Below are 20,071 nucleotides of genomic sequence, written 5' to 3' on the forward strand. Positions count from 1 at the left end.
TAGCTACCTGGGAGCTGCTATTGGGATTCTGCATTGATGCAAAGATAAGATTAACCCACAACTCTATAGGCCAAGCTAAATCACACAGTATGGACAAGTAAAGCTAAGCTGCCAACCTTTCCGATTGTTGTAAAATGGCTGACCCTGTAGCCTGATACTATAATGGCAGGGTTCATCACTACAGTCATGGGCCTTATTCCTTAGAGTCCATGGCACAGCTATACCTCCGGTGCATCTAAGGAATCACTGGTTGAGCTGTCATGAGGTAAACAAAAAGCAAGCTGCAAAGCTAGTGTTATATTTACTAATCAATTATATTTCCATGATATTAATTCAATTTTAGGTAACAAGAATATTGCCAATATCACTGAATATACAGAACATGCACTATGAAGCCAGTCATGTAAATCGAAGTCACACGGAGTGAGCAGAAGTGATCAAAGCTGCAAATATTCCTTTAAGCATCTGTATTCAAGATAAACTTGTTAACCACTCTGCTACGCCTATTTCTTTAGAAGGAAAACCTGTCTTTCATTTATTCAGTAGCTTGTCAGAAGGCTAATTTACGAACTTTCTGTACCAGAAAAAGCCAACTTGATTAACCATACGTATGCAATCCATTTTTGTAAGATTATAATAAGTGTACAAATATACAAAGGTAGGATGAATGATGAGCAGCTTGGAAAAGAACAAGGAAAGGTTTGACTGCAACATGTTTCTTCTTGTTGTATAAACCATGAGGTAAAGGGGGAAATGATGGTGCATGTTTAAACCTGCTGCTTTGAATACAAAGCACAGAGTAAATGTGAAGGCTACCTACAACAAAAACATGAAATGGGCTCTTTTATTTTATTTCGACATCGGAGAAACACAGGGGAAAAAAACCTTGTGTAACACATGTATCCCCACCCTCTGTGAGGGGATGTGACTACGGTGTGCGTATGGTGCAATACCTATGGCTCACAGGAGGTCTGGGCCTCCGCTGCAGGGAGCCTGGGGTGTATCCTGGAACGATGTTCGTCAGCGCCTCCATCTGTAACGGATTCTACCATGTGGAATTGCCCGTAACAGGATATATATGCTCACACAATAACGACACTCTGGGTAACATAAAATAACAGTTTACTATAGCACTATGGTATGGCTACTGGTTACAGCTAATCGCCAGCCTCACACGGTCGTAACCACCCACTAACATCCCACACGCTTGTCCACAGTCCCCCGAGTACCTTATGAGGCCCTTGGGCACTCAACCACCCTAGTGTCCACAAGGAAAGAGCCCCACCCTTTATATGTGGTCAGCGCTGCCACTAAACTGTGTGTATTGGTGCACTTTTGAGGAAGGTACCTACCGGGTGTGTCCACACCCGGGCACGCTGATGCTGTCTTGCGGATGATGGGATCCATGAATCCGGTGCTGTAACCCGCGAAGTCGTCGCCTCTACGTTGGGTGGGTCCCGCGTGGATGGTACCACCTTTAGGAATGTCTGTATAATAGGTGTCTGGTCCGAGACCACCTATAAACAGGAGACCGCCGTGTCCTGTCTATGTCTCTCACTTATGCTGGTCCTACATGGCCATGTCCCTATCCTATGGGCCAGTCCCTGCAGCAACCACAAGCTGAGGGGAGTCGGGGCCTAGCTGGGGCCTAGCTGGGGCCTAAGGGGGTTCTCTGGCCACTGGCTCCCTGCACATACACACCCTACCCTTATCCTGTCCCAGCACTGACTGACACGCTGTCCCAGCGCGCCAAATGTATCTATTACCTTCAGCAGGGAATCCTAGAGCCCTGTTGGCTGCAGTGGGTCAGGTGATGCCTTGCCCCTATGCATCTTGAGGGCTGTAGTCCCTTGCGAACCCTATCCCCTCCTGCGCATGCGCAACTTGGCAATGGCCGCCGGGCCTCTCTTGCGCATGCGCGAACCTCCGCACATGCGCGAAGGCCCACAAGATGGCGACGCCCCACTCTCCAAACCACCAGCGCCTCCTGCGATGCGCTCACCCGGTACAACCTCAATGCAGCAACCACAATCTCCCGAGTTGCAGCAGAGGTAAGGGAAACTGGAGGGGGGAACCCAGGCCACATTTGTATCAAATAGCAATACACGGAAAATGTCACTTTCACAGAAAGCCAAGGAAAGGATAGGGAAAAATCCTTAACACAAGCCTCGTAAAAATATGAACGGAGGCGGCACTTTATTCTGCTGCGCAAAGACAAAGCCTCAGAATTCGATATAAATCAGTACATACTGAGACATTTTTTTTAACTGTTGAAAGATAAATCTCAGAGTAAGATAGAAAACTAATGATTGAACTGCACATACGAGGGAATTCGTCCGCTGTGGGGAAAAAAAATCATCTGAGTTAGATATATATATTTTTTAAATGGAGGGATTTTTCATGTGAAGTAGGAAAAAAAGATTCTCAGAATGACTTTAATTAACATCATGTTTGCATGTCATCTAAACATCCATTATCACATGTTGTACAGGGGTTAAGCTAGAGGCAAGAAATCTTTATAGAGATGTGCAAATGAGCACCCAGTGGGTGTGTCACTTAGAGCTTCCAATGCACTTTATTGCACATGTCACATACAGCTTTTGACTGCTGCATTAAACAGTTTATGCAGCCTGAAGAACCCGTCGACCCACTCAAAACACAGCTGTTTCATTCTTTTGGACTTATCTGTTTGAGCTTGGTCATTGATTCTGCAATGTGAAGGTGGTAGTGGCTGCTTGCAAATCAGACACAATAGGATCTTTGTACCAAGAAAGTGGTCTGTGTTGACGCAACACTTCCCAAATTACAGTTAGTAAAATGTTGGGAAACCAAGTGGCTAATGTCTTTATCAGTGATAAGGCTAGAATAAAATGTTATATCTCTGGCGCTCGGCACTATTAGCAAACTATGTACAAATATAATAATATAATAAATAATAATGTAACGGGTTTTCTGAACCGGTCTGACCCCCACAATCTCACATTGGCCCCTGTGGTCTAACCAGTCCCCATTACGGTGTAGTGTCTGGTGGTGCACCTGTTGGCTACAGGACTCCTGAGTCTCCCGCATGATGGTGTGTGGGGATTTGCCAACCCAGACAGGCAGCTGAGGTAGTGTGCTGAGTCCTACCTAGATCCAGTGCAGCGCCTCCACCTCATCAGGATCCCAGCGTGAGCTTGTGGATGGTCCTGGTGAGGAACTCCTCTGTGGTGCAGCCCCATGTGTAATCACTCCACACTTACACACGAGGGTTTCTTTTATCAGAATCATCTTTATTGGTACGGCGGGCCAGCTGCCCTCCACAATGGGGTGTATTTAGCCCTCCATTGTTCACCGTACTTCCCTTTGAAAGGTATTGTCCTCCTTGATTAGGGATTCCCTATCCCCACCGGGATATCTATTCTGTGCCAGGTCCCTGGTCACAGTCTCTTTCTTCAGCTACTATAACATAACCACTTCGCAAACTACTCCTTCTCCTCCTCTAACAACTAATTTTGGATCAGTGCCGTGCCTTATGTATCCTCTGGGGCTGACACAACTCTGACATCACTAACCATGGAGTCAGAGCCTGTGACCACTCCCATCCATACATAGGGCACCTCACCAGGGTGTGAGGGCAAACCTCCATAATTACTGCTGGCATGCCCATAACTTACCAGGCCTTACTGTCAGCAGGAGAGATGACTGCAATCATTTTACAGCATGGTTACAATAATATACAACCAGTATCAATGATGTGGCCCGTCCAATGAGGTGCTCCACGTGAGGATGATAGTACATGAAAAGATAATAAAGAACATCATAGCATAACACTGCGAATAACAGCAAACAAACCTAACATATAACAAACACATACACATGAAACAAATGCTGAGAACAACAGGTATCAATTAGTAATAAAAAAAACATTTAATAAAACACATCATCAATAAAAAACATATGAAAAAGGTCCCAATTGGACACTCATACTCTGGTTACAATACCTGCTTACCGAAGGCAAAAAGGTATCAGGCGATGGATATATCAAAGAATATCCCCTCTTATGGATAAACAGCTGCTAGCTCTGGTGTCTGCTCCTGGGCGCGGGGCTCTCCTGTTTGTGCGGAGACAGACCTCTCCAGTCTGTGGCGTTCGCCTCCATCTCCGGTCCAATCTGCGCATGTGAAGTGGCAGCTGTGAGGTCGTGGCCGCAGATTCGTCTGGCCCAGGCTCCGCCGAGTAATGTAACAGATGGCAGCAGATTCGCTGCCAATTTGAATGTCAGGCTGCAACGGTTAGCCTCCAACGGGGATATCGAGTGAGTGAAAATGTAGAGTCTCACGCCGGACCACCCTACGCATTTCGGAAGTCGTGGCTTCCTCCCTCAGGGGTGCAAAAGTAATAATAAAGTCCCTGTGTGTCCCAGTATATGCAGTCCTGATTTAAAGGTAAAGTACACATAATCGGATAATTTGTCATGCGCAGTTGGTGCGCCCATGAACTGGAAGTCTCAGCAGAACAAACACAAACAGTACACAGACAATTGACAGATGAGACAAAAAAAAGGCAATTAAACATAAAATATATATACAAATGTATACAGATGGCTATTGTTGTTGACATATATGTAATAAATAATTCACAAATAATACAAGTAGCTGCTGTTATAAGCTTAAATGAACATAATAGTTGTACATCTGACCATAATCAATAATCAAACTACTGATACTGCTCTAGTAGCAATCATAATCACTAAAATTGTGACCAAGTAGCAATGTAAAAGACCGTATCGGTCCACTATGGCTATCATGAGAAATATATTAAGCAGAAAAGTTCCAGATGCCGACATATAATATGTATAAATCACAAACATAAATCAATTGGTTACCTTAGAAATAGTACATAATATTTAATATTTAAGGTCTGTTGGCATACTATAACAAATCCTGGATTAATAAGTGATATAAAAAATACTATAACTAATGTGTTGTTATATAGCTAGTGGTGGTTGTATAATGTGTGCGTGAAGATGATAACTAGTAGAGTGCCTACTGCTAATGATAGTGCAACTAACTAATAAGAACCTAAAGTGAGTGTATAGTGATGTTGTGAACTAAGTGAAAGGAGAAAATTTAAACAATTTACCGTAATTTTCTTTTCCTGGAACCATGGCAGTGGGCACCATTGGGTTAATCCCTTCTCACTCTAGGTAGGACAGGAAGTAGACTTTTGCAGGTAGGCCATATAAGGCCCCTCCCTCTACCTGCACACCAGTCTTACGATTCTTCCATAGCTGAAAATATATAACTGATAGGCATTAGACCTACATAGGGAGGGTAACTATGTGCCCACTGCCATGGTTCCAGAAAAAGAAAATTACGGTAAGTTGTTTAAATTTTCTCCTTTCCTGATCACCCTGGCAGTGGGCACCATTGGGACATACCCAAGCAGTGCAAATTTTAGGGAGGGATACATCAGAATAGACAACACCAGTTTAATGTCTTATCAGTTCAACCTTTATTAATACACTTTACACTTTCTTTCACTACAGTTTCCAAGACTCTACGCCCAAAGCTTGCGTCAGCTGATGATTGTACGTCTAGTCTGTAGTATTTCAAAATGTATTGAATGAGGACCAGACAGCTGCTTTGCATATTTGCCCTGGTGTAGCCTGGGCCTTGAATGCCCATGAAGTAGCCATGGCCCTTGTAGAATGGGCTTTCACCTTCAAAGGTTTATCTTGTCCTTTGTTTTCATAAGCTTTTTTGATACAAGACACAATCCACTGTGCAATTGTAGTCTTTGATGCTGCTTGTCCTTCTTTGGTCCCTCTGGAATGACAAATAATTTGTCAGACTTTCTGATATCTCTCATCCTTTCTAGGTACACCTTAAGACATCTTACCACGTCCAATTTGTGTAACCCTTCCTCTTTCTTATTTTTTGGTTCTGGACAAATTGACGGGATCACAATCTCCTGATTCATGTGGAACTGTGATACTACCTTTGGCAGGAATTGATGTATCGGTCTAAGAACTGCCTTGTCTTGATGTATGATTAGGAATGGCCCCTTAGCAGATAGCGCCTGTAGTTCTCCCACTCTCCTTGCCGAGGTGATTGCTATCAGAAACGCCATTTTCCATGACAACCATTTTAGGCCTATGTCCTGTATTGGTGCAAACGGAGGTGCTGTTAATACATCCAAGACTAAAGACAAGTCCCATGTAGGTACGCTGTTCTTAATTTGAGGTTTTAACCTTTTAACTGCTTGAAAGAACCTGATCATCAATCTTTCCATTGCCAGATTTCTTTCCAACAAAGCTGATAGTGCCGACACTTGTACTTTTAATGAGCTGAGACTGAGACCTTTCTCAAATCCTTTATGCAGGAATTCCACTATAGATACAATTCTTGGTGAAAGGAAATTTTCTCTCTCTTTTTCACACCAATCACAAAAGCAAAGCCAGATTCTATGGTATACTCTTGATGTGGAACTTTTCCTTGCTTGTAACAGGGTTTGAATTGTTTTCTCTGAACAACCCTTCAGTCTCAATGTCTCCCGCTCAATTGCCATGCCTTCAAAGCCCATTGTTTGGTATTCGGATGACATATTAGCCCCTGTTGCATCAGGCCTTTGCGATCTGGTATGTGCATGGTGTATCCCCTGCCATATTTACCAGGTGTGTAAACCAAAGCCTTCTTGGCCAGTATGGTGCTATTAATCTCACCTCTGCTCTGTCTTCCCTGATTTTCCTGATTGTTTTTGGAATCAGAGGAATTGGAGGGAACAGGTATCCCAATTTGAAGTCCCATTTGAGACTGAGAGCATCTGTAGCTTGTGCGCTTGGGTGAAATTGTCTGGAACAATAGTTCCTTACTTTGCGATTCTGGTGTGTCGCCATCAGATCGATGTCTGGTTGACCCCATCGCTCTACCAGTTCTTGAAATACTCCTGGATTTAACGCCCATTCTCCTGGGTGAATGATATTGCGACTTAGAAAGTCTGCTGTGTCATTTTCTAGTCCTGGATATGTATGGCTGTGATATCCGACAAGTGGCACTCTGCCCAACCGAGTATTTCTGCTGTGAGCTTCATCAGCTTTCTGCTCCTGGTTCCTCCTTGTTTGGCTATATATTTGACCACAGACCTTCTGTCTGATTCTAGCCATTTTGTCCTGGAAAACTTCTAGGGCCTTTTGTACTGCTTTTAATTCCAGCAGATTTGATGGTAAGTGGTTTACCTGATTTCCCCAGGTTCCTTGCACCACTTCTTCTCCCATCTGAGCCCCCCAACCTGTCTTGCTCGCATCTGTTGTAATTTTTTAACCAGTGCACAGGTTGTAGCGTTTTCCCTTTGACCAGGTTTCGGGTATCTTCCCATCATTTTAACTCTTGTTTTGTTTGTGGGTGTAACAAGATTCTTTGTCTTGTGTCTTTGTGATTCCCGTTCCATTGTTGCAGAAAATTGTTTTGCAGAGGTCTCATATGCAACGCTGCCCACTTTGTGACGCTTAATGTTGAAGCGAATTTCCCCAGGAGTCTCATGCATTCTTCTGCAGAAGTCCTGGTAGCTTTTCTGAGCCTCCTTGTTCGTATGGCTATGTCTTGCCTCTTTGCCTCTGGCAATCTCATCTCCTTTTCTGTATCGAATTCTACTCCCAGAAATCTTAAGAGCTGAGTGGGTACCCAATGCTCTTGTCTCTGTTTATTAACCAACCGTGATGTTCTAGGAAGGTTATTACCATTTTCTGGTCTTGTTGGAGTTTCCCCCCATCCTTTGATTTTACCAGGATGTCGTCCAGGTAAGGGTATATCTCTACCCCCCTTTTTCTCATCTCTGCCACTAGAGGGGCTAGAACCTCTGTAAACGACCTTGGGGAAGTTGCCAGACCAAATGGTAGTGCTGTGTATTGATAATACTCTTGATTTACTGCAAACCTTAGGAATCTTTGATGCCCTTTTGCTATTGGTACATGTAAATAAGCGTCTTTTAAGTCTATCGCCACCATCCAGTCTCCTGGTTGTACCTCTTGTATAATCAGATTTACAGACACCATCTTGAACTTTCTTATCTTCAAGAATGAATTTACCTTTCTTAGGTCTAGGATTGCTCTGTAATCCCCTGTAGGCATCTTTGCCAAAATTATTCTGGAAAAAATTCCGCTTCCTCTTACCTTTTCTATTACTTCTGCCTGTAGTAATTTCCTTAAAGCCGTATTCCTATAACAGCTGGATTCTCAGAAGCTGAACACCTCTTTATATTGATTTTATTCATCTGTTGGAGACTGAATCTCCTGGCTCTGTCCTGATGCCTTTGTTATTATTGCATCTAGTTTGCTGCCGAATAGGAATTCACCTTCAAATGGTAATGTACCTAAGGTGTTCTTTGATGCTGTGTCAGCCATCCACTGTCTGAGCCATAAAGCTCTTCTTGCTGATACCGCTAGTGCCATAGACTTGGCTGCTATTTTTACTGCATCCAATGAGGCTTCTGCTATGTAATCAGTTGCCCATTTCACCACTGACAACGCCTTAAGAATAGTACCTCTTTTACACCTTTGTCTATTGCCTCTTCAATGTTGGCAATCCACACTCGCATAGCCCTAGCAGTTGATGTAGTTGCTATGGCTGGTTTGTAGGCTGTTCCTGCCGTAACATATGCTTTTAATGCATAATCCATCCCTCTAAGGGGATTGTGGTCTTTTTTTACTATTCTAGAAATAGCAATATCCACCTTTGGGCTAACCTCCCCATTTCTCACCTCTTCTTGTGGGAATGGATACATCTTCCCAAACCTTTTAGGCGTAATACTCTGGCGTCTGGTTGCGCCAACTCCACCTGAATGAGGTGCTTAATTACTTGATGGATAGTAAAGACTCTACCTTTTAAAGCAGCAGCAGTAATAGCAGTAGTAGTACTAGTAGCAGTAGTAGCAATAGTAGCAATAGTAGCAATAGTAGCAGTAGTAGCAGTAGTAGCAGTAGTAGCAGTAGTAGCACGCCTAGCCTGTCAAAGCAGGCCAGTACAGAAACTCTTGAAGCAGCCAGGACACTTTTTTATTTTATTTTTTTAAATTTCAGAGGTGCCTATTTTCAACCTCCTCCTGTTTGGATTCGATCTCACAATTTCTTCCAAGTATCAGCTTAAACACTGCACACCCCAACTCTGTGAGCCACAAGATCACCATTGTGTAACTCCTAAATGTCTTTCAGTTCCAAAACCTGTATCATGGCTTTGATGAGTGGATCCACCCTTTCTACATCAATTTCAGATTATTCCTGAATATCTTGATCTGATGAATCCATTTCATTCTCTGACACATGAAAACAATCACTTTCAGACCCATATGATGAAAAACCTTTCCCCTTATCCAGACTGGTCTGGGATATAGATCTTTCCTGCGCAGGGTTAACAGCTTGCTGCACTTCCGCATCAACTCTCTGTTTAACAGCCTCCTTCATCAATAAAGAAAATGCTCATTTGTTCACTGGTATCACCTGCAGGTGTCTTAAGACAATCTTCACATAATTACTTCCCTATTAGGGCTGGTTTCTCACAAGCTGAACACCATTTAGTTTCTTAGCAACCTTCTTTATGTTGCAGGGATTCCCCCGTCCCTTTTGAAGATCCTGCTTCTGGGAGGGTAACCACTGAACTAATTTATAAAAACAAAATAAATGCTAAACATACACCCTAATGTATATATATACACCATCTCTCTTTTCCCATTGTAGAACTAAACTAAGGACTCACCTAGTCTTGGGAACTGATGTTTTGGGTGTTTCCATTTTTGCATCCATATCCAGCACTTGGCTTCTCCCTGCTGAGCGTTCCATGCTGCAGCTTTCACTCACACATACACCGTGTGGCCGTCGCATCCGTGACGTCATCAAGTGCTCGTGCTCATGCACCCGCACGGCTCGCGTGTCCGTGCACGCACTTGCCGGCCTGCACGCGCGCGCTCCCGAGCGGCTACGTGCCCTGTACCCTTCTCCGCAGTATACTTGATACACCTGCGGTCCTCTGAACCTCCTAGGTTCACCGCGGATTCCTGGGGTAGTACCGCCGCGTTGCTACGCTGTTGCGGTCTGACAGAGCTCCTCCGCTCGCAGCTATTGCTGCTGCCCCTTCCGCGTGTGGCGGGCTGCCGGGTACCTTACCGCAGCGTTCAGGCGCTTATGCGGTGAGTCTGGGCCTCCATGGGTCCCTGCTGCAGCTGTGCGCCTCGATCCTGGGCATTGCACTAAGCTTCTGCAGCTGTTTCCCCCCACCCAACAGGGGCACCCCCGACTCTAAGGGGTCTCCGTCTTGCCCCCCGCAGGGCGCACCGCGGAGCTTCAGGGCAGAGAGGTTGAGACCCTGGTCATCTGCACAAAGTGCAGTAGGTGAGCCCTGTTAAAAAATAACAAATCCTACACCTAGCTGTGAGGACAGGAAAAAGACTGGTGTGCAGGTAGAGGGAGGGGCCTTATATGGCCTACCTGTAAAAGTCTACTTCCTGTCCTACCTAGAGTGAGAAGGGATTAACCCAATGGTGCCCACTGCCAGGGTGATCAGGAAATATGCATGATAAATGTGTATAGGGAAATATACAGTATGATATAATACGTGCAAAAGTGATAAATTAAACTAATGTAAATGTATAGTAATATATATATAATACCATACAGTGATTGAGCCAACTGGAGCTTCATGGATAGTAGCCTCAAAGGGCTATAACAAATATATCGACTGGATACAGATCGTGGCAAATACTGCATGTGCCACATCTACCTCATTTGTCCAGGAGGAATGCCTTTAGGTCAAACTCTATATTTAGTCCAGACAGTGCTAGGGTCTGCAGTTCGTAAATCCAAAAGGATTCTCTTCTTCCTAGCAGACCTTTGATGTTACCTCCTCGCCAATTAAGTGTCAGGGCCTCTATGGCCACACATTTGAGGCCCTTTGGGTCTTTGTTGTGCACCTGGAGAAAATGGTTAGACACACTATGTGTAATCAAGCCCTTTGTGATGTTGTAAATGTGTTCGTATAAACGGCGTTTGATGGACCTGGTAGTCATCCCCACATACTGCAAACCACAAGGACATTCAAGGAGATAAATAACATTGGTGCTGTTGCCTGTAATATATTGTTTTATAGTATATGTCATGTGACATATAAATCATTCTTCCTGGTAATGCACAGGTTATTAAGAATTTATATTAGTGTTAGGGACCCCTGAGATGTGGTCTGCCGTGTCGTGGCTCAGGGGCTTACAACACTTTGGCCAAAATGTTAAACTAAAAGACCATTTTATTTAATAGATATCTATACATATATATATTTAGGCACTGTACCATGTATAAGTTTCACTGGATGTGCACTGAGCTCTGTCTGTGTTTCATGTTCTGTCTGTGGTTTTAAAAATATATATTGCCATGCTCAGTAGCACTCCTCTGTGACACTTATATGCTTCTGTATATGTTGTGGTTATTTTGGGGGTTCAATATGAGCTTGTAGGTGTCCTGTATGTTTGTGTAGTGCATATACCTGCTGTCAACAGGAGGGCTGAGTCGTCTGTTGATGGTAGTGGGGACACAGGAACAGGCTTCTGGGGTTCATACCACACATATCTACTTAGCAGTGCAATGCCTCCATCTGCCATGGACTCCAGGAACGGAAGGTGATCTTCCACAGTAGAACTTACAGTATTACTTCTCCCCCCTGTAAGGTCACGCACCAGGCAGGAAGTTTATTACTACACTCTGCAGTAACAATTACTCAGCAGTCTTCTGCCGGATACAGTCTGTCAGTATTCACTGGATGATGGTCCCTGGACAGCCACTATGGGCCAAGGGCACCCGAAGCCGTCCTAGCTCTTCCCCACCCCCTATCGGAGGAAGAGGTATGGTCCGCACTCACTCTCCCCGGAGGGAAGAGCACATGGGAAAGCCCTAATCTCAGGCTCCCAGTCGTGTGACCTGCCTTTCTCAAGTGGAAGGAACAACCCTAACTTTAGGGCTGTCCTGCCTTTAAGTACAGCCAGGAGGCAGGCGCCCTGTTGATCCAGCTACAACAGGATGTACCACCCCCTGCTGTCACTCAAGTGCAGTACCAAAGGGAAGGGGGAAAACCCCATAGCAACTATTGGCAAGGCCTGCTTATACCAGGACTTACTGCCAGGAGGGAAGCAAACTTGTAGCCACAGATGGCATGGCTACACTCTCCCTCTGGTGGATTCCCAACAACCCCGCTTGGGTCCTACATTTTCAGTTACCATCGTTAAATGAAACCTGAACAAAAACAAGATAACATTTCACATAATGATTATCAAATTTGCTATACATGATAACATTTCAATGAATACAGTACATACAGTTTTATTGGCATGTAACACCCAACATGTGTGTGTATGTGCATACAAAAAGTCCCTCCCAACATGGATAACTCTTTATATAATAGTGCTCAAGTTCTGGCTTTCTTACTAGTGCTCCAGTACTGTTGGGAACTGTTACGAAAATACCCTCTTATGGTGGTCTGCACATGGCATGATCCACCTGGCTCAAAACAAGAGTATAACGATATTCGTGGTAGCAAACTGAACACCCAAAACCAGGCAATACATTAGGCGTGGATGCTATGGGTCTGGGATTGTTATGCCAGGACAATTCTTTAAAGCATTCCCCTGGGCTGTCATCCCCTCCTTCTGCACTATACCAATTCTTGTTGGAGATTTCAGAATCTCAGTTCTCTCCAGAACTATCAATATTCCACCCAGGATTCTTGTGAAGCATCTCATCATTTTTCCATGTAGACAGAGTAAGTGATACCCCTAATCCCTCATAGGACTTGCACCCCACCATGTGCCAGGGCGGTTTGGGCATAAGTCTATGGGCCATTATATATTTCTGATAATGGGCCTGAAAAGGGGTCATCGGATTCCTGATGCCACCCCAATACCAACCCCTCAGCACTAGGTCCAGTATCCCAAACACCGAACATCTGACCGGGGAACCCCTTAAGTGGTGGGACCCTATGTTTCAGGGCTACGCCGCCAGTATGAAACTCTTTGAAAAAGTCCATAGCCTGGACGAAACATGTTAGAGTGGTTGCCTGATGTTTGCTGCTAGCGATCAATAAAGTTTTTTTAGACATCCATGCGTTGGCTGCTGAAGTTGCTGTGAACCACGGACCATCCTACCCCCTTCTGCCAGTATGAATAGGACTAGGTTCCTTCTGGTGGATGGTCCTATGGTAGATCATTGGTGGGAGGAGGGTAAATTTCCCCTAGGGGACACAGCTGAGGCTCTCCGTAAGAGGGTACATGATATTAAGCTGGGGGTAATAACACCTAAGGGACCAGCTATACTGTATCAAGAGGTGGAACCTACAGAACCTTGATTTTGGGTTCTGCCAGACCAAGGCACTGGCCAAAAATTATTACAATTTAGCAGAGCTCACCGGGCTATAATACTCAGGTATCGTCAGTCTCCTGGGTACGAATTCCCTTATGAGCCTGAACCCATTCTGGATGAGATAGACTAGTAGGTATGATTGGCTTAAACAGGCTGTATTAGGGTATCTTTGGTCCAAAACCAGCTGCAAAGAATTCATAACGGAGTCCACAATCTGTTCCATTATGGACGAGTGGTTAGTGGGACGGCGTATTTTCAAGGATCGAGTGGAAAAATCTGGTTCTCCCAAAATCTGTGAGGAAAATTTAAACTAAAAGCATGTGATCAGCGCTCAAACCTATATAACTATACCTAAATATTAACTAAAATAACCAGGTGCTTAACAATAATAAAATGAATATTTAAAGTGTCCCCTATAAGAAAAAATCTAATGTGAATTCCTCACAGCCTGTTGTGGCAGGTTGGGGAATGGCTGCCTTGGGAATATAACAACCCTATCCACAAGGGCTGTATAACATACACAGAGAGATAACAAATGACACAGATAAAACACAGACAATAATTCCCTGGCGCACTATCAGATAATAAACCTGACGAATCGGAGTAGTCCCATGAATCAAAAGATGGTATAAAGAAGATCCACAGTCCACAATGTCCCGTTCTTTTACACAGAATGCTGGTCTGAAAATACAAATAAAACAACCATTGCGCAGTACCCTATGGTCAGTATTCCAAGACCCCACCGTTGCTATCTACTTACTTAAAAATAGATAAGAATGGGCCTCAAAAGGTTTCTTTAAGTCCCCCCACGATTGGCTCCGACTGATTCCTGCTGCTGGTATCACGCTTTACACTTCCAGCATCAGCATCACCATACCGATTGGGAACAGAAAGGGGCACCAATAGTATAGCACTATAACATTTATTGTTAAAAAATGACAAGCATAAAAACATGCACTCACATGCGAGAATGCCCTATGCGTGTCCTACAACGTGCCGTCCGCTTCACATGGGAGGATGTCGAGGGATTGCAGGGGGAGGCTGGAGCCGGCGTGGGTCCCCGCTTCGTGGCCGCGACTCGGAGCGCCTAGTCCCTCCTCCGATGACGTTCCCCGTCAATCAACCTCCTTTCCTTCCACAGGGTCTGCACGTTGCAGCACGTTCAACAGGCTCCACCCTACGCGCGTTTCGTGACTCTGACGTCACTTCTTCAGGGGCAATGGAGCTGTGGGGGCACTTGAGGTATTTTATACCCTTGTGCAAAGCTGACAGGGAGTTCCCATTAGTTGAATGTCTGATTGGGAACTCCTGTTGATTGTCCACTTGTTGGCTGATACCTGGCAATTCGTGTGTTTAGCAGGTTTAACCACTTCATGCCTGGACAGCCAATTGCACTAGATGATTACATTCTAGCATGCTGTAAAATACTTTACACAAAATTATTTAATACATCAGTATCATAAAAACCATAATAAAACTCTATAAATTGTAGAAATAAAAAGTAATTAGCAACCCTGTGGCTTATTATTCAATGTGCGAGATAGCTATTTGTATTGATCACTGTTGCTAACAGCATAAAGGACCCAGAGGTGGAAAGAGATTATTTGCATAGCAAAAAAACAAAAACAGATAACCTGGTTATGCAATATTCAACATCAGCAGTTACAGACCTAACTGTCCCTCAAAAATGCTGCCAGGTCAAATTCGATGTTTAATCCTCTCGGGGTTAAGGTTTTGAGGGTATATATCCAGTAGCTTTCGCGTCTGGATATAAGATTGATTTTATCACCCCCCCTCCAATTCTGCTTGGGGCAGTCAATCCCTTTACAGATTAACCCTTCCGGATTTTGTCCATGTTTATTTTTAAAGTGACTGGAGACGCTATGTGTCTCCAGACCCCTTTTTATATTATAAACATGTTCTGCAAGACGTCGTTTCAATGGTCTACCTGTTCGCATGTATTAGGAAGCATTGGAGCATTGGAGTATTCTCCAGGGGGATGCTATACTTAAAACAATACTACCTAAACACCCCCAGATAGTGTTTAAAAGGGCCAATAATCTAAAGCTTCAACTGTCCCCGAGCTGTCCGTTCAATTCCGTAAAAACACAAAGTACAACATGGCTTAAGGAATTGGACGGATTCTTTACATGTGACAAATGTATTGGCTGTAGGTACAGCAGTAAATGCAAACATTTTCCATCCAATGTTACAGGTGTCAGATTTCCCATCAAATCGTTCATTTCCTGCAAGACTCCTTTTGTGGTCTACCTGTTGGAGTGCCCTTGTGGACTACAATATGTAGGGCGAACAGGTAGACCATTGAAACGACGTCTTGCAGAACATGTTTATAATATAAAAAGGGGTCTGGAGACACATAGCGTCTCCAGTCACTTTAAAAATAAACATGGACAAAATCCGGAAGGGTTAATCTGTAAAGGGATTGACTGCCCCAAGCAGAATTGGAGGGGGGGTGATAAAATCAATCTTATATCCAGACGCGAAAGCTACTGGATATATACCCTCAAAACCTTAACCCCGAGAGGATTAAACATCGAATTTGACCTGGCAGCATTTTTGAGGGACAGTTAGGTCTGTAACTGCTGATGTTGAATATTGCATAACCAGGTTATCTGTTTTTGTTTTTTTGCTATGCAAATAATCTCTTTCCACCTCTGGGTCCTTTATGCTGTTAGCAACAGTGATCAATACAAATAGCTATCTCGCACATTGAATAATAAGCCACAGGGTTGCTAATTACTTTTTATTTCTACAATTTATAGAGTTTTATTATGGTTTTTATGATACTGATGTATTAAATAATTTTGTGTAAAGTATTTTACAGCATGCTAGAATGTAATCATCTAGTGCAATTGGCTGTCCAGGCATGAAGTGGTTAAACCTGCTAAACACACGAATTGCCAGGTATCAGCCAACAAGTGGACAATCAACAGGAGTTCCCAATCAGACATTCAACTAATGGGAACTCCCTGTCAGCTTTGCACAAGGGTATAAAATACCTCAAGTGCCCCCACAGCTCCATTGCCCCTGAAGAAGTGACGTCAGAGTCACGAAACGCGCGTAGGGTGGAGCCTGTTGAACGTGCTGCAACGTGCAGACCCTGTGGAAGGAAAGGAGGTTGATTGACGGGGAACGTCATCGGAGGAGGGACTAGGCGCTCCGAGTCGCGGCCACGAAGCGGGGACCCACGCCGGCTCCAGCCTCCCCCTGCAATCCCTCGACATCCTCCCATGTGAAGCGGACGGCACGTTGTAGGACACGCATAGGGCATTCTCGCATGTGAGTGCATGTTTTTATGCTTGTCATTTTTTAACAATAAATGTTATAGTGCTATACTATTGGTGCCCCTTTCTGTTCCCAATCGGTATGGTGATGCTGATGCTGGAAGTGTAAAGCGTGATACCAGCAGCAGGAATCAGTCGGAGCCAATCGTGGGGGGACTTAAAGAAACCTTTTGAGGCCCATTCTTATCTATTTTTAAGTAAGTAGATAGCAACGGTGGGGTCTTGGAATACTGACCATAGGGTACTGCGCAATGGTTGTTTTATTTGTATTTTCAGACCAGCATTCTGTGTAAAAGAACGGGACATTGTGGACTGTGGATCTTCTTTATACCATCTTTTGATTCATGGGACTACTCCGATTCGTCAGGTTTATTATCTGATAGTGCGCCAGGGAATTATTGTCTGTGTTTTATCTGTGTCATTTGTTATCTCTCTCCCAAAATCTATTTCGTATTGACCAAGGATTCCGAAGAACGGTTGTTAAAGAAACCCGATCCCAAGTTTTACATATAGGGTTCCTATGGAGGTGAACTGGATCTGTGTACAGCCAATCGGTGCAGACCTTGTGCCCTCCCCCTCTGTACTAGGAGAGGAGGCATTCTAAATGATAGAGTCTAGTTTTGAGTCTAGTCTGAGGAGGAGTGGAGCTGAGTTCCTCCCAGCCAGGAGGAGACATGCTCTCAGCCCCTTAGGGGGTTGAGGATAGGAGATCTACCAGACTGCAAGGCCTCAATTCAGAGAAGGCCAGCCACCATCTAGAGGCCTGGGATCCTATGCTGTCAACTGTATTCGCTGTAACAACACCTGCAGTGGATGCAATAAAGGAGCCTGTTTTATGCCTGAGTCAACAGTCTATTGGGTATGCTTGAAGACTGTCATGTGAGGATTGTCCCCAATACACTTGGAGCCTGCTATGACTGGATGTACTGTCACCATAAGAAGAGCCTGAAGGATCACCAAATGCCTAAAGTCAAAAATAACTAGAGTTCCAGTACTCTCTGACTGGCAGGCAGAGGGAGGAAGAGAGACTTGTCAGTGAACCGGATGGTTTGACCCATTTTTCTTATTGTATATATACTCTGGTGTACTCAGGACTTTGCTCGTTTGAGCTTTCAAGTTGCATTTTTTTTGTGATTATTGAGTGTTGCTCTGGTGTCTGGGGTGTCAGGGTTAAGAGAAGTACCTTGTGGTCTTTATAGACCTGAGGGAACGGGCCCGAGGAAAGTGTGTCTCCCCCTGAAACGTTGCACCCCTGATTACCCTCCCCCATTTGTGTTGTTCCCACTCTCCTTGCCTAGTGTCTATCCCACTCCCTGTCCCTGTGTATTTTCACCCCCAACACCATGCTTGTAGGATTCTGTGCTTATTCATTTGCGCCGCATTACTCCAAGTTGTGCTATATTATCTTGTGCATATATTAAATTATTTACTTTTTTTGGCATATACCTAGTTTTTGGACTTTCTCTGAGTCAGAGAGTGCTGGAACTCTAGTTATTTTTGACTTTTGGTTGTGGGGAATTTAGGTCCTCCTGGTTCCGTAAGCACCCTGAACATCTATATGCATACTGATTGAGTGCTGTCTATCCTCTTTGTGTAGGAACACCAAAAGCCTGTCCTGTTTCCCCTTACCATCACAGACCCTGATCTCTCCTGGACCCTCACAGGTAACAAGCACCATGACACCTGTAGCTTTAGCAAGATCTCCCAGAGGGGAGGAGGGGGGGGAGCGGGGGGAAGCAGCGTTACACATATATTCAGGGACAGTACAAACATGGGATCATCCCTTATGGTTGGAGGAAAGGGTTCTATGCAGTAAGGGCAGTTAAAATGCCAAATGCTTTACCCATGGAAACTGTGATGACAGATACAATAGATATCTTCAAAAAAAAGTTTGACATTTTAGAAAGGAAAAGTATACACCAAAGAAGTAAACATGGAAGGATGTTATTTCAGGGAGTAATCTGATTGCTAATATTTGGGGTCAGAAAATAATTTAATTTACCCCTTATGAGATATTAGAAAATATTTCACTGGGGTTTTTTGTTTGCCTTCCTCTGGATCAAAATATTGTAAATTCAAATATAGGCTAAGTACCGGTCATCTAAATTTAGCATAGGTGAACTTTGTCTTTTTTCCACCTCATCTATGTAACTATGACTATCAAAAATCAATTTTTTTTTAAAATTCCCCCAGGTGTCTAGCCAGTCACCAGCAGAGCTATATGCTGAAACCAGCACTTCCGCATGATTGAAATGTGACAAAAATACCTTAAAATCATTCCTACGAAGTGACAATCCCGGCATCACACAGGCCCGTCCGCTCCTTTTGGCAACTCTCCCTGCACAATCATTTGGATGAGCAGCAATCAGAACTATATTGCTCTAGTGAGAATTCTGTCTATGTCCTTAGCCAAAGTAGGACACGCAAAAAATAAAAAACACCGTAAGTAAAAGGGGAAGGCACCATTTTGTAAGGAAGCTAACAATTGAAGACCTGTGTCCTAAAAAAACATGTTGGTCTCTGTGTCAGCCGCTGTCACAGTATGTTGACTTTTGCCACCATGTATGCTGTTAAAGGGTTATCTTAAGGATACAACTACCTTTTTAAGTCGGTTTAAAGCTATCCCTCCTAATACATTTAATTTATTTAATTTATAAAATGTTTTACCAGGAAATAATACACTGAGAGTTACCTCTCGTTTTCCAGTATGTCCTGGGCATAGAGTTAAGATGACAAATAATACATGGTTACAAATACATAGTTACATTAAGTGAATAGGGTATACATTATATACAAGACATTGCATGCACAGTTAGAGATAATATATATTATAGGCATATGCAACAGTTACAAACCAGATTAAAATGTGAGACAGCTTTAGTTTTGAATGAACTTAGACTGGTGGTGGCTGTGAGAGTCTCCGGTAGGTTGTTTCAGTTTTGGGGTGCACGGTAAGAGAAGGAAGAGCGGCCGGATACTTCACTGAACCTTGGGACCATGAACAGTCTTTTGGAGTCAGATCACAGATAAGTGCTGCATGTGGTAGGGGTTGGGAGCTCAGGTAGATGGGTAACTTTTACCCAGAAAGTATTAAAGGCAACACAAGAGAGATTAACTTTGCACCTAGACTCAAGTGATGACCAATCTAGTTCTTTGAGCATTTCAAGTCTCAAAAAAAACATAATGAAGTATGTGTTTAAGGTCAGAGAGGCGAATCCAATGTGCATATAGGATTGTGTCATCCGCATACATGTGTATTGAAGCTCCCTTACAAGCTGCAGGTAGATAATTGATGAAGACAGAGAAGAGTAGGGACCCCAGAAAAGGGCCTTGTGGGATATCTGCCCTCCAAGGGGTTGAAGCTAGAAGCCGAGATACACATGTTGGGATCTGC

The sequence above is a fragment of the Ascaphus truei genome, chromosome 2, assembly GCF_040206685.1.
Source record: "Ascaphus truei isolate aAscTru1 chromosome 2, aAscTru1.hap1, whole genome shotgun sequence".
In the NCBI taxonomy this organism is placed as follows: Eukaryota; Metazoa; Chordata; class Amphibia; order Anura; family Ascaphidae; genus Ascaphus; species Ascaphus truei.